At 52.1% G+C, this 13,773-nt stretch overlaps 2 protein-coding genes across 5 annotated transcripts in view; one reads left to right on the plus strand and one right to left on the minus strand.

The window, feature by feature from the left end:
• Positions 1-13,773, minus strand: part of LOC105188294 (transcription factor Adf-1-like) — a 118,793-nt gene that overhangs the window by 27,086 nt on the left and 77,934 nt on the right. The gene's annotated exons all lie outside the window — the stretch shown is intronic.
• The window catches only part of LOC105188302 (uncharacterized), a 38,230-nt gene continuing 33,940 nt past the window's right edge, over positions 9,484-13,773 (plus strand). For 2 of the 3 annotated variants that reach the window (XR_003113583.1, XM_019843673.2), the window contains exon 1: positions 9,484-9,957. The gene's annotated coding sequence lies outside the window, so the exon portion shown is untranslated. The remainder of the gene's footprint in view (positions 9,958-13,773) is intronic. The other variant, XM_025302962.1, reaches the window with a different exon arrangement.

A 13,773-nucleotide genomic window follows, 5' to 3' on the forward strand; every position in this document is an offset into this window, starting at 1 on the left:
AAAGAGCACGCATGAATGCGCAAGAGAGAAGAATTATCACCTGCGAGTGGACGATCAATCTCCGTAGAGCGGATCGCTCTCGCGAACAGTGCGGCCCGGCGGGCGTAAGAAGTTAATTTTCAACGTTCCTCAACGAATTCTCCCAAAGTTCACCTCCCCCCGCCCCCGCTCCGCTCCTCCCGCATCGTCTCAGCAAAGTTTACCATACCGTTCTGTTCTGCACGGTCTGCCAGAGCGACTAATCGCTCGTTACAAACGATCCTTTACACGCGAAGCGCGCCGCTCTCACCGAAAGTTTTCGAATAATTGTTCAAGTAGAATCCGGAATGTGCGAAACGAGTCGGCTCTCGATTCGTTCGTTTGCTCGCTCGCTCGCTCGCTCGCTCGCGGCGGGAAAGTATCGGATAAAAATCCACGTCGGCACCGCGAACGTGTGGGCGAGGGAATACATTTTCTTACAAGTGCGGAATATCGAGCTGATCGCGCGCGCGCGGGTGTGTAGGTGTGTGAACGCGATACACAAGAGGAACAAAGAGAGCGAACGCTTCTTTGATACAGCCACGTCCGCGGATTTTTGCCGAGTCGCGATCTTTCTTCTTACGTTTCATCGCGCGGTCTGACCTTCGCGTATCTCTTATTGATATCGCCGTATGAGGCAGAGATCTTTCACTACATATTTGTCCTCAGCTGGCAAGGGAATCGAAGGACTATTCTCGATGATGATTTGTTCCGTAGACTGCTGAGAACCGGCAAGAATCGCCGGGGCGAAGGAGTGGGAAATTTTATCGCGTCTTATTTACGGTCGGATCTTTCTCGCGTTTCGCACGGTTTATACTCGTCAAGATTTCTCTCGGCGCTCTCTGTCTACGCATAATTTTCCGATGACCGAGCGAAGATCGCGTTCTCTCGCGACATTATCGAGAGACTTCTCGTCGCTTTAGCACATTGCGTCTCCGCACAGATAAATGGTAAAGTAAATAAGAGACAAATGGTGAAATATTTAAAAATGTGGTCGCGCGATACGCGATATACCTTTGATATCGCAATGCCTAAAGTTCACGCCGCGTTTCCATCGCGAGGCCGAAGCGTGTTCCGAAATTAATCGATCTCTGCGATTTTATAGCCTCGGCATTTAAGAATTGAAAGGTTGAAGGAGGGTTGAATCAGAACATAACGCGTACGATGGAATTCTCCCCATTCTCGTCCCGATGAAATTCGATCCAATTCTACCCGATGCTTCACAGCCTCCGCTGGAACAAGGGAAAAGAACACATCGTGTATTCTCGACGCTATGTATCTCGATACGTGTTCAGACGTATTAATGAAGTCATTAATAGGTCTGGCTCGCCGTCGGCTATGATACGATTACACGGATCCGTTGCGCCGGAAACTGCGTTGTAAAAGTCACGTTACGTTTTCCCCGAGGTTTTCAGCGAGATTCCCTTTTCCCCAGGACGATAATACACATGAAAGAGAGACAGAGAGAGGAGGAAAAAAGAGAGATACCTCTCTTTTCATCGTTCCACGATTGATGACATCGACAGAGCGACGGCGAGGCGCTAACATATGTTTGATGGTCCATATGCGGCGGTTTCTCACTCGGACTCGATACACTTAATCGTGTTATCGCATGCGATAACGCGATATACGCGCGCGCGGTTGCCATAAAGGACGCGCGGGATTTCCTTTTCGACGCGTCATGGCGCCATCAATTTTCCACCCCCGTACCGGGAAGGACGGCACACGCGAGGAACTCGCGTGTACCCGTGCAGCCCTCGTGATCACGCGTAAGATGATCCTCGGCCGCTTCCTCGGAAACAGACGTTGAATGATCATCCCTCGGCGGGAGAAGCAATCTCGACGACGTGGAATTTAGAGAATGCCGTGTAACGTAACGTGCCGCGCCGACGTTGCTCCGACTGTTGCTCGCGTCGCGTCGCGCCCTTTCTGCGTCTATCCGCTCTTAGCCGCACTTCAATCTTTTTCTCTCGCCGCTTGCTTTGTATCGGATTTAATCTCGCGCTTGCCGCGCCATTAAAATCGCGCTTTCAGCGCGAGACAGTTGCGCTGATATCCTTATCTGCCGGATTGTGAGAGAAGGAAATTAACGGGCTCGCTCGAGAGTTACGAGAGTAAGTTTCGGTAGACGGCAACGAAGCTGCTACTTTCTTCTCCGTTTTTCTACTTATCCCCGAGCTTCTCGGCGAATTTTCTGCATCCGTCAGAATCCGAGGAGGGGTTTTCACGCGCGGCCATTCGGTCCGACGAGAGAGAGAGAGGAAAAAGAGAGGCGTGAAAAAAAGTCGGTTTAATCAGAACACATGTCTGCACGTTTGATTAAAACTATTCTCGTTCTTCTGTTTCCGCCGGGATATATTTGCTTTTCTTGAATACACACTGACAGGTCTCATTAAACGTTAGCAATATCTATGCTAATTCGGACTTGAAAGGGGTTCGACGTAGACGACCGATAGGAAGATAGCGTCTCGAATTAAAATCACGGCGTATTGGAAAGTGTAAGAAGAGATCTCTGCTTGATCGATTCGACGGGGAAGAAAGAATCATTCATTTCGTCGCGGTCTTTCGGCGATATGGCGGTGTGCCTTCGAGCTCTGCCCACGAGATCACATTACACTCATCGAGATCGACTCGCCGAGGAAGTTCAAATAATAATAAAGGCGCAAAACACGAAATTGTAATCGGATGGCGGTCGCCGCTCTGAGAGCTCTCGGAATAGAGAATCGAGTTTCTAAGTCTGGCGCTGCCTATTTTTACCGGACCACCGGGACGTCTCGAGACGTAGAAAACCGCTTCTCGCGGAGGATTGCCACCTACGCTGCTCGCTCACGACAACTTGCTAGCTCGAGATGTCCAATTGAGCAGGAGCGCCAAGAGCTCTCAAAATTGCTGCAACTTGATAGCGGAAAAAGGACGCGCTCGAAAGAACGTCGCATTCGCAGCAACGATCGTTAAGCGCTTCGTTGATCGCGTCAATGCGAGGCAAACGCGAGCGATATACCGGTGCGTCTTAATATTACGACATCCGAGAGGAGAGAGAAAGTCGACTGTGTCGAAAGGAAGGCCTCCGACTAGCCAGGCGATTTCCTCGAGATTTTCGTAACGCAACACACAGTCGGTTGACGCACAGTCGCGATAAATCGCGCGGACGTTACGTGCGCGATTACGTTTAGGCTGGAAAGCGTGTTACGCTTTCCGTAAGCTTTGTAAAGCTTCGAGCGCGCGCGCGCGCGCGCAACGCGGCTGACTTTACGAGCTTAACGGCGCTTTTAATTAATATGCTCGCGGCTGATAATCGCGCGACCTCGTTCACGCGCGCGACCACTGTTCCAACACTTCGCTCTCGGCGTACGTCCCTTTCCGTAACGATTACTTTAGGTAACGATTCTCGGAGTGCGACTTGCTGGTTAAATGCCGGCGGCTCTAGCTTCGCGAGCGGAGGGACGACCGACCGGGCCTCATCGGGAAATACGCCCCGTGAATTCAATTAGGGGGCAGCAAACACCGGTTAGATGATAATGTCTTCCTACGTTTCCGTGCGCGCGCGCGGAAATCCACTGTATTTTTCTCTCGCCGTTGTCTATGTATTACGCTCGCCGCTAGAGCTGAGTGCTCTGTCGACGCGATAAATAACAATAAATAATAATAAATAAGTGAGAGGATTTCAAAGCTATATTTTTCCACGTTTCCCTATTTTTCTCTCTTTGGCCGGCCTATTCTACGCGGTTTTGTGCGCAGCAGCGAGGCAAAACGGAGCCGCCGTTTTGCATGCGGACAATCGATACGATTATGTACACACGATGCGCTGAAAAATGGCAAGCGCTTTTCGACGAACCGAGGATAAAGCTCACATATTTGTTCAACGATAAAATACGGCGAAGAGAGGGGAGGGCGGTTCAAAATTATGCGATATTATTTCACTCGAGGGGAGGGTCGCGAGACGATAACGGTGGCTCTCTTAAATTATTTCAGCTTTCGCAACAGTCGGAGAATTTATTTGCGGACAGACCGTGCGATCGTGCGCGTCGGTTACTACCCCGGAAAATCGAAGATAAACTTGTTAAGCCACGTGCGCTCGCGCGCGCCAATTAGACTTCCGCGGGGCCGCGGGCGCCTTCAATTAGCGCGCGGAGCCAGGTAATCATTAGGTGGCATTTACCTCGCGAGAGATCGGGTCACTCGTGCGCAGATAATAAAGACGCACTGTTGTAAGTCGGACTGTTTGCGTGGCCTAGATAACTTTCGCTCAGCGGCCGCCGCTCCGCCAACGCGCACGAACACGTGTATCGCGCGCGACACGTGTAAAACGCAATATAAATTATTCATGCAACAATGCGCGCGAGAGTGAAAGAGCGAGCGAGCGAGCGAGAGAGAGAGAGAGGCAGCGAACAATCGTACTCGTGATCGACGTCTGTCGAAGAGAAGAAGGAAAACAGCGCTCGATGAAAATAACGTTTCTCTCGCCGCGAATACCCTGCGAAGGTGGTCAACCGTGAAGGTGATTTCCGTCGGTAATTAATCCTCTTGTCCGGTCGTCGCGCGGCCGGAAGTTCCGGCTTCCACGGCGCCTCGTAAAGTAGCCGCCGCCGTCGACTCTTAGTTGGAATGAATCGACATTTATGCAGCCGTCGGTTAACGTTGGTTAGCGCTGTTTAGTAGAGGTGTGGCGTCGGCTTCGTCACGGGGGCTTCACTTACTATTTAATCTTCTGGACACGTCCAGCTTCAACGAGGCTGCGTAGTTAAGTATGAATCGAGACGGCGGCTTTATAATCCGGGTTAATGGCTGGGCTAAGTTTCGATTGTGTCAGCCCGGCGTCGGGCGTCGGGCGTCGAGCGTCGGGCGTCGCGTAATTGAAACATACTCGTACATATCCGAGTTACCGTATACGGCCGAGTTGCTGTGCGGCCTCAGTCCGGAGGGTCGCCGGCTCGTTCTTTCGTATTCCGCGGACACGTTCGACGCTAAACGTGAGTCTCTTGCAGAAAGCGATACTTACAGAGCGCCTTTTTCCAACCTCCCGCAGCAGCAGAGTGCGGCTCCTCGTCGGACACTGCGCGATATGAAGAAGAGCTACTTTATTGCATCGTGTCTCTCTTTCTCTCTTTGCTGCGTAATTAAATGACTACGAGGGTTCGCGCCTCTCCTCGAATAACGCGTTGACACCGAGAGTCGAGAAATCGAGAACGAATCAAATTAGATACTGAGGCTCGAGTCCCGACCGCGCGCACGTCATATTCCACGCCAAATGGTGAGTCTTGCAGACGAGGTAACGTCTACAAATCGCGTTCCCCCAATTCCCGAGGAAGAAACGGAGACCGCCTGATATGAAAAAGAGTCACTTTGTTGTGCCACCGCGTTTGTCTCTCTGCTCTCTCCGTAATTGAACAATAAGGGCTCGCGCCCCGTATCGTGCTCCGAATGGCACATCGACACCGTTGAGAAATTAAACGGATCAAATTAGATTCTGAGCCTCGTATTCTGACCGCATGTTTCACGCTAAATGCGGTCGTGTCCGTCTCTCAGGCCGAAATAACGTCGTACGTGACCCTCATATGAGACAGATCGAGACGAGAGAGACGTGGCTCAGACCCGGCAGAGTCCACGTTCCCCGCTGAAAAATGCCTCCGCGCGCGCTCAGAACATGGCGCCGCGGAGACAAGGAAACAAAAGTTGCGCTTTGTGAAAAGCCGGCATTTCGGAGCCGGGCGTGCTGTTTTCTCCTCGGACTGGAATCGGGACGGAATTAACGGAGGGTTCAGACTTGACCGCGCGACTTGCAAGCGTCGCTCGTTGAGTCATATCGACGGGGAAATGACGCACTTTAACCTATGTAACCAGCGAGGATAACGAAGGAAGACGATGCAGTTTTTAGACTGCGAGAGAGATCGCTCCCTTGGAGCGTTATCGTCGTCTCGCCGCATAGTGCGCCGCACGTCCTGTCTGAAGGTTAATCTTGGCGATAAACACGGGGGGTGGCTTTTTTATCTCCTTCTCCCTCTCTACCTCCCGTACCCCTCGTCGGCCCCTCTCCCGGCCGTCCTCCCATTCTTCACATCTCACGGCCGGCGGAGAAGCGGCAGGATGCCCGTAGGGGCATGTTTCCCCTCGGCGCGGAATCATCGTTCCCGAAAGGCAGCTGAGCTATACGGCCCGGCAACAAATGCGACGAAAGGCTGCGAAATGATCGCGAAAGCTCCATTAAAATTAGTACGACTGCGCTAATTAAAGCCCGCGGGCGGACGAGACGGGCTAAAGCGAGCCGGACTAATTTCGACACGCCGAAGATAGCACGCCCGGTGGGGTTATTTTCGCGGAGCCCTCTTTCGTCCGGCTGCTCCGCGACTTTAGACGCGCCCGTGTTTATTCTCACGCTACTCCGCACTGCTGCGAGCACTCGTCGGACACGGCGCAATTGGACACTCTCGTCACACGATACACATCTTGATTCTTTAATCTTGTCGCGCCGCGGCGGCACGTTCCGCGAGCGGAATGTTATAGGTCAGCCCGCTGGCAGCAAGGACATTCTTTTCCCGACTGTCCCGGAGCTAAGAGCACCCTTCCCGTCGCGCAGCTATTAATCTGCCCTCCCGGTGGAGCAGACAAATCGACTGCCTCGACCCGTTTTTGTCTTCCGAAGGAGCGTATTACGAGCACCTCGGATTCCGCGATATTAAACGCTCGACGAGCGGTTATAAATCCATCCCCCTCGATTCAGCGGCGCGCGATTCAGCGCAAGACACGCGAGAGACGCTCTGTCCCTCTCTCTTCTATGCACCCCCTTGCCTCCCGGCCCGGGAGAGTGAACTCCACCGCGCGAGTCGGTGAAAAAGCACTCTCGCAAAAAGCTCGCGGTCTCTCGCTTTTCGCGTGAAGATCGCACTCACCCCCGTCGTCGATCTGTCCGTATTATTCCGCGCTCGTTCTCCGCGCTTGTCCATAAACTACGCGACTCCTGCGCGTTCATAAATCCCGACGATGAAATGGAATCAGACTTTCGGCTGCCGTACAGAAGACGCAGAACAAGACGCAACGTGTAACACCCGTCGCGACGCGACGCGACGCGACGCGACGCAGCGATCGTCAGCGGAGTCAGTCTCTCGGTCTCGCGGTGGTTCCGTTGGAATGTTCCTTCGAGGATGCTAATAAATTCAGCGATCTCTCAGACGCAATACTATCGGAAGCATGTCGGAGCCACGGCGGAGAGGGGGGTGGGAGGAGAAAGCGCCGCTGTAAACGATTTATTAAAAACGCACGTGAATGCGAATGTACGTTAAACGCCGCGTCTCTGGCGACCTTGGGGCGAGAATCTCTGCGCCAAAGTACGCGAGGGATGAAAAAATGTCTCTCCCCCGGCATAGACCGCAGTCGTAGGGGAGCGGATGTGGATAATGTGAGTGAAACGCGACGACAGAGAGAGAGAGAGAGAGAGAGAGAAACGCGACGCGCAATCACGACGACGACGACGACGACGACGACGACGACGACACGTTGGGTGCACGTCGCGCGTAATATCGCGCCGTTTCATCGCGCACGCCGCGGGGATGCGCGGGTCACGTAATAAGATTGAGCACGGCGAACGCGAGAGTTCGCGATGGAGCATTGTCTCGCGCTCTAGCGGCAGCGAGCTCGAGAGTTCTCGAGCTTGTGCGACGTAAGAGGATTTATCCGCGACGTTATTTTCGCGCGCGCGACGCGCCCTGAATCACCAGTCTCGGGCTTTTTCCCCTTGGCCCGGGCGAGAGCGAGGGCGAAAAACGCTTAATAACGCACATCGACGTCGCCGTTCGCCGCGTCGTCGCCAAATCGCGCGCGCGCGGAATAAACGAATCCGGGCTGGACTCGCGAGCTCGACAGGAGAAATCGCGACTGCGAGTCGTAAGAAGCTTCCCCTCTGTTTCCTTCCCTCGTTTCGCCTTCTTTCGCTTGAATTTGGCTTCTTAAGTAGAGTCGCTCACGGACGGACGATGTTGAACACTCTCCCGCAGCGATTTATTCGTCCTTCGTGTCCAAGGGATTTTTGGCGCACGCAAAATATAAACGCTTTGCGTGCCAAAGGAACGAGTGAAGCCCGCAGTGCTCCGGCGTGCGCTCCGCCGGATACAAAGTGAATAATTCCATTTGCCAAAATCAGGAAAACGCCGGTGCGTCGTTTCGGTGCGTTACGTTTCGGAAAAAGCTTTAATTTATGCCTTTGACGCGGTGCCAAGTGTAAAGCGGGCCGCCGGCTGTTGAGAGCCGACGCGAAATACGCCCCGCGTTTCTCCGCGTAGAACGGCGCGAAATATCAGATTCATGAAAATGTCACGCAACGCGTCCGGGCGCCAAGGCGATTGTTATTCCGCACGTAACGCTATCCCGCTAATATCTACTTCGGTTGTAGCGCCGTATATGGTTTTCTATACGCCGCGCGATATTTCTCGATTTGCGGCAAACGCAACAGCGACAGCCAGCGTTGCTGCTTTATTTATGCGGACACATGGATTTGCATATCAACGATAATGCAACATACTCGCAACTAAGTAAGTGATATTATCGCCGTATATCGATTTTAGCATTATGCATATTTTGTAATTACAATGAACAGGTGCTCGATTCAAGCTTCAACGGGCGAAACGTACCGTTGCAATTCTCCATAAGCTGGAGAACACTATTGTTTTTTTTCAAGAAACAAAAGTGAGAAGTTTGCGTTTCCTGCTATCGAGTCAGCCGTCTTCGATGTATTCCTACATTTCTAAGCAACCGCCTAACGAATCGGATGAGTCTAATGAGGAAACGTGGAAACATTTTTCCCACGGATTTTCACGCGTGCTTCAAACATGTGGCAGCGGCTGGAAATAAGAGAGGCTCGTTTATTTTCTTATACATGCTTCCCCCGCATATTTAAGGATTTGAGAAAAACCTCGTGGGGCAAATCCGGTGAAATTAATTGTGAGCGAAATCTCCCCTCATCATCTCTCTTCCATTAACCCTCGGTTTAAGCGCGCTCTTTTTCCAAGAGAACAAAACGGAATATTCACGGAGTTCCCTCTCGTTCCAAACACGGATCTCCAAGAAACCGAAAAGAATATCCTTTCTCGTCTTCCCGGGTTTTTCCCGTAACTAGCGGCAAGGCGGTTCGAATTTCCGGTGGGAGAGCAGGAATATTCGCGATTTGGCGCTAAGTCAGAAAATAAGGACGAATTGTCGAATGGCCGCGCACGCGCCCGCGCCCGCGCCCACGCGGAGGTGTACGAGAAGACGAGAGATTTCAACGTTTCAGTGTAAACGAACATATTTGTCGAGGGTGGAAGATCGAGGTTCGTCTCTCACCAGGTCGCGCGATCGTCCTGTAACAAATTCAGCCTGGTGAGATTCCGCTTCAGCCAGTCTTCTTCCGGCACGTTGGAACACCGACGCCGATAGGAAAGAACCCGACGAGCGCGACAGATCGCGGCCATGTGCCGGCGCCGATTTGCGCCCCACGGTGCTTCTTCGTCCGCACCCTCTCGCTCGGGGGCGCGTTCAGTCGGCTTCGAGCCGCGAGTGGGGTAAGTTGCGTCGCGCGCCGGCTCGCCTGGCTCTTTCGCTAAGCGGACGGACAGCCAGCAGCGACGCCACCCCCGCGCGCATCGGTCGTTTCCGTTCGCCGTTAAATCGCAAACAAGCAGCGACGAGATCGTCGACGCATCGTCGCGCGCCGATTTCACCGGCGCGGCGCGGCGCGGCGCGGCGCGGCGCGGCTGGATGCACCGTGAATGCACCGCGAGCGCGTTTCGTGATCCATCCGTTTGGTTTCACCTTGCTCCTCCTCTCGGGGGCTCTCGGCCCCCGACTTATAACGACGACGACGACGACGACGACGAGGACGCCGGGGACGAGGACGACGGAAAAGGGACGACACGCTCGTCGAGTCGCGCGTCGCATGTGAGCGCGTGCGGGAATCTTCGTCATGCTGAGGTGAGTCCTCGTTCTGTCGTTTCTCACTCGACCCGCTTCTCAGCCCGCGATTGTGACTGCGCAATTGCTTATGTAACGTTTTCGGGAACCCTTTGGGGCTGTAACGCCTCGCCCTTAGCGGACTTTGCCCTCGCGATCGGACATTTCGATTCCCGTCGGCTTCGCGCGTCTCCCTTCGCTCGTGAATGCACGAGTCACATCGATCGAGCGAAGACTCGTTTCTTTTTTTTTCGTGAAAACTACGACAATTTGTGAGTAGCGAGAGATTCGAAGACTGAGGCTATCGACGAACGAAACTGAACGAAACGAAGCAGAAGCGCGACTGAACAAATACGTCCTATTTTCATTTAATTTTCAAAGTACTTCGATGCTTTTCGTTTACTCGGTAGTCCTCTTCCTCGGAAGCTTTGTATTTGCTAGAAATTACGTTACGTCGTACGAAATTATTACATTTGAGATGCATCGGTTCCTCGAGACAAGTGCTAGTACACGAGCTTGACGAGCTCTAAGCTCGTAAGGAGGAGGACGTAAAATTTCAAAGACAACTCTGTGACTCGGAAAGCTCCGAGGAAATTTCTACATCGTCAGCCGGCCGTTGACCTTATTTCGTAAGAAAGTAGTTAGATTCAACTTTTGAAGTTTCGTTTTGTTTGTGGAGCGAAGGTTCCACCTCGTGCGCGCGCGACTATCGCCTGGAGGAACGCTCTCAGGAGCATTGAGCAGGTATATTTGTAAACTGCCAACTCGTAGTCAATTGTCGGTTCCGAAGCTCGGCGGGAACTCAATCGATGAGATCGTGCCGACTACCGAACGTGAACTGTAGTGGCATATAGTAAAGTAATCTCCAGATACAAGTGGGTCAACAAGTTGAATATTCCGCAGATACTCGCTTTTGTATTCGAGAATCGCCCTTAGCAGGTTCGTGCTGTGGTAACGAGGATCAAGAACACACAAATGTTCATCCGCGGAGGTCTATGGAGATTCGCGATTTAAGAGAGAGCGCAAATCCTCACGACCTTTTCTCTTTAGATCGAAAAGGACGGATGAATGGGCGGCGCAGCCTTCTTTGAGAACTTGAACCTTCTCTGAGAACTAAACGGCGCAGAGAACTAAATGTCGCCCGACAAAATGAGGATAATTACAATCATCGAGTTGAAAAAGACGCGCTTGAGCAAATATTTCAACAATTCTCTTCGTCATCTTCTGTCATTGATAAAGAGAGGGCGACGGTTGCGTTGTAGGGACGAGATCTTTGATATGTCTAATTTATTCATTGCACGCTCGGGAAAAAGAAATGAGGTAATTCTTATGTTCGGTCGTCGTCGTCGTAGCTGTTTCCGGTTTGTTGAGCCGAGAACACGGAACATAAGCTGAGCTCCCGCGCATTAGCATTCAGTTCTTCTGACACGTTAATAATGTCGCGAAATACGCGCGTACACACGCCGCGTCGAATTACCTTAAAAGCTCTCTCCTCGCCGATATCGCGGCCTTCTACGGACGAAGTCGCTAATGTTCGTGCCGCCTTCTTTCCTTCGCCTCGAAAACTCCCTGAGATATTAATCCCTTATCTCTACGCCCCGGGAGTGTCTCGCCTTTATTTCGCGAGGCGGCACGCTCGCTCTCTCTCTCTCTCTCTCTCTCTCTCTCTCTCTCTCTCTCTCTCTCTCTCTCTCTCTCTCTCTCTCTCTCTCTCTCTCTCTGGGAGAGTGACATCTTCACTGGCGCGTTTCTTTCTGTCGTACTTCCGCACGATCCTCGGCCACGGTACGCGCATTTTAAAATTTACAACCGACGTTCTATCTCACATGCGAGAGCTCGCATGTCATAACGCCGCGGCCTTTATGTATTATTCGGCGCTCCAAGATTTACCATGAAATGTACGGCCGAATAGAGGAGCAATCCGGAATGTTGGCGCATATGCTGACCGAACGGTGTATATTTGGATCAACAAACGACGAGAGTACATAAAGCTGGAGCGGACCCTCAGTGGTCACTACGGGTCACGAGAAAGAGAAAGGCAGAGGGAGAGAGAGAGAGAGAGAGAGAGAGACGGAGAGAGAGAGAGAGATAAAAAGAGGAGCTTCGATAGTTCGGATGTAAAATATCATCGGCTGCTTTTTAGCGAGGGCTTTAGCGACAATAAAAATATACATATTAGGCAAGGACACAGAATCTGATCCCGGATATAAAAGGCGACTCCTCCCAAGAGAAACAGATATTCACGGAGGGCAGAGCAAAGCGGGGGGGGGGGAGGGGAGGGAGAGGCGCTGAAAAAAAAATAGACGGAATGAGAGGCACGGAATAATAAAGAAACACGGCCCTTCCCCCCCCCACCCCGATTACACGACACGACTGTATGTATGTACACGCGTGTACGCGCTGACAGATCCATGGAAAAGCAAACATTAAGTATGAACCGATCAATTTCGCGCGCTATTTTCGTCGCGATCGATCGTGAGTGCCGTCGAACGTGTCGCCGAAGCGACGCGAGCGATGTCGCGTTTCCTCCTCTCTGCCCTCTTTCGTGTCTTGGTCTTTCTTTTCCTCCTCATCGGTTTATGCCGGTCGCTCCGAGGGATTTCATTACCCTCTCGCCGGCCATCGCGCGCTTAAACACGCGTCCCAGGTTTCGACTCTCTCCTGCCTCCGCCGATCGGGGTTCATCCGCATAATCCATGCGACGTTTTCATAATACAGAGGTTCACATTTCTCACTAGCCCGTAAAATGCTTTTACAGTCTCGGCGGGGCCGTGATCGCGGCGGGACGGGGTGACACTTTTCAGCGGGACTTTATTACATCCACGGTCGCATCCCGCATCGCCGGTATATCTCTCCTTGCGCTAAGTTCTATTTTCGTTGCGCCATATCGATCCCGCTCGCGCCGTTTGAAGTCGTACACCGCGCGTCGTCGGCCCGCGTAGGATCTCCTTTGCAAACGGCGAAATTAAGCCGTTGGGGGTTGGGCGGAAAAGCAGGGAGGGAGAGAGGGAGGGAGGCAGGGGCAGACGGATAGATCGTCCGTCGCGTGAAGAAAAGCGGCGTGAAAAAAAGGAAGAAAAAAAAAAAAAATAGGAAATGATGAGAAAAAAGGAGAGAGGAACGTTAAAATACACCGGGAGCGGGGTGAAAGTGCTGGCGTGTAAATCAGCACGGGTCGTGTTTGGTAAGCGCAGGCCCGTTTCGCCGAATGCGAGGCATACGCAAATAAATCGCCAGTGTCGGATGAGCGGGATATGAAGATACACGGTTTGTCGATACGCGCGTATAATCCCTTCAATATTGAGTCTTTAATTCAATATCCAGGAAACAAGAACGTGCGCCCTGAAAATTATTTTATCGATCGTCCCCGCGATTACGGAGTAACAATTAAATTTATCATCCTGCGTGTCTACTTCTCCTCTTGTGATAATAATCGTACCGCCGTATTTAGTTCTCGTGACAACTCTCTGCGACTGCTCGTAGCGAGCAAAAAATGTACCAAATAAAACTATAAAGTCTCTCTTTCTCCCTTCCTCCCTCTCTCTCTCTCTCTCTCTCTCTCTCCCTCTCTCTTCCTCTTTTTCTCCCCGTCTCTTCATTCTTTTTATGTAGTGAAAATGTTCCGCTTTAGAACGAATGTGGCTGCAGATGTGTCGTAGTGACCGACGTGGAAATTAAATTAAAAAAATCTCCGATGCTCCGGTTGCGACCGTCGCGCGAGTCGGCTGCGCTCGCAGTAGTCGAGCTTGATCATTGGACCGACGGCTGTATTATAAGCGCGCACATGTCAAACGCGCGACACTCGTTATTACTTTTTCAGATAATTAGTTGCATGAA

Source organism: Harpegnathos saltator, unplaced genomic scaffold (assembly GCF_003227715.2).
Source record: "Harpegnathos saltator strain DR-91 unplaced genomic scaffold, Hsal_v8.6 scaffold115, whole genome shotgun sequence".
NCBI lineage: Eukaryota > Metazoa > Arthropoda > Insecta > Hymenoptera > Formicidae > Harpegnathos > Harpegnathos saltator.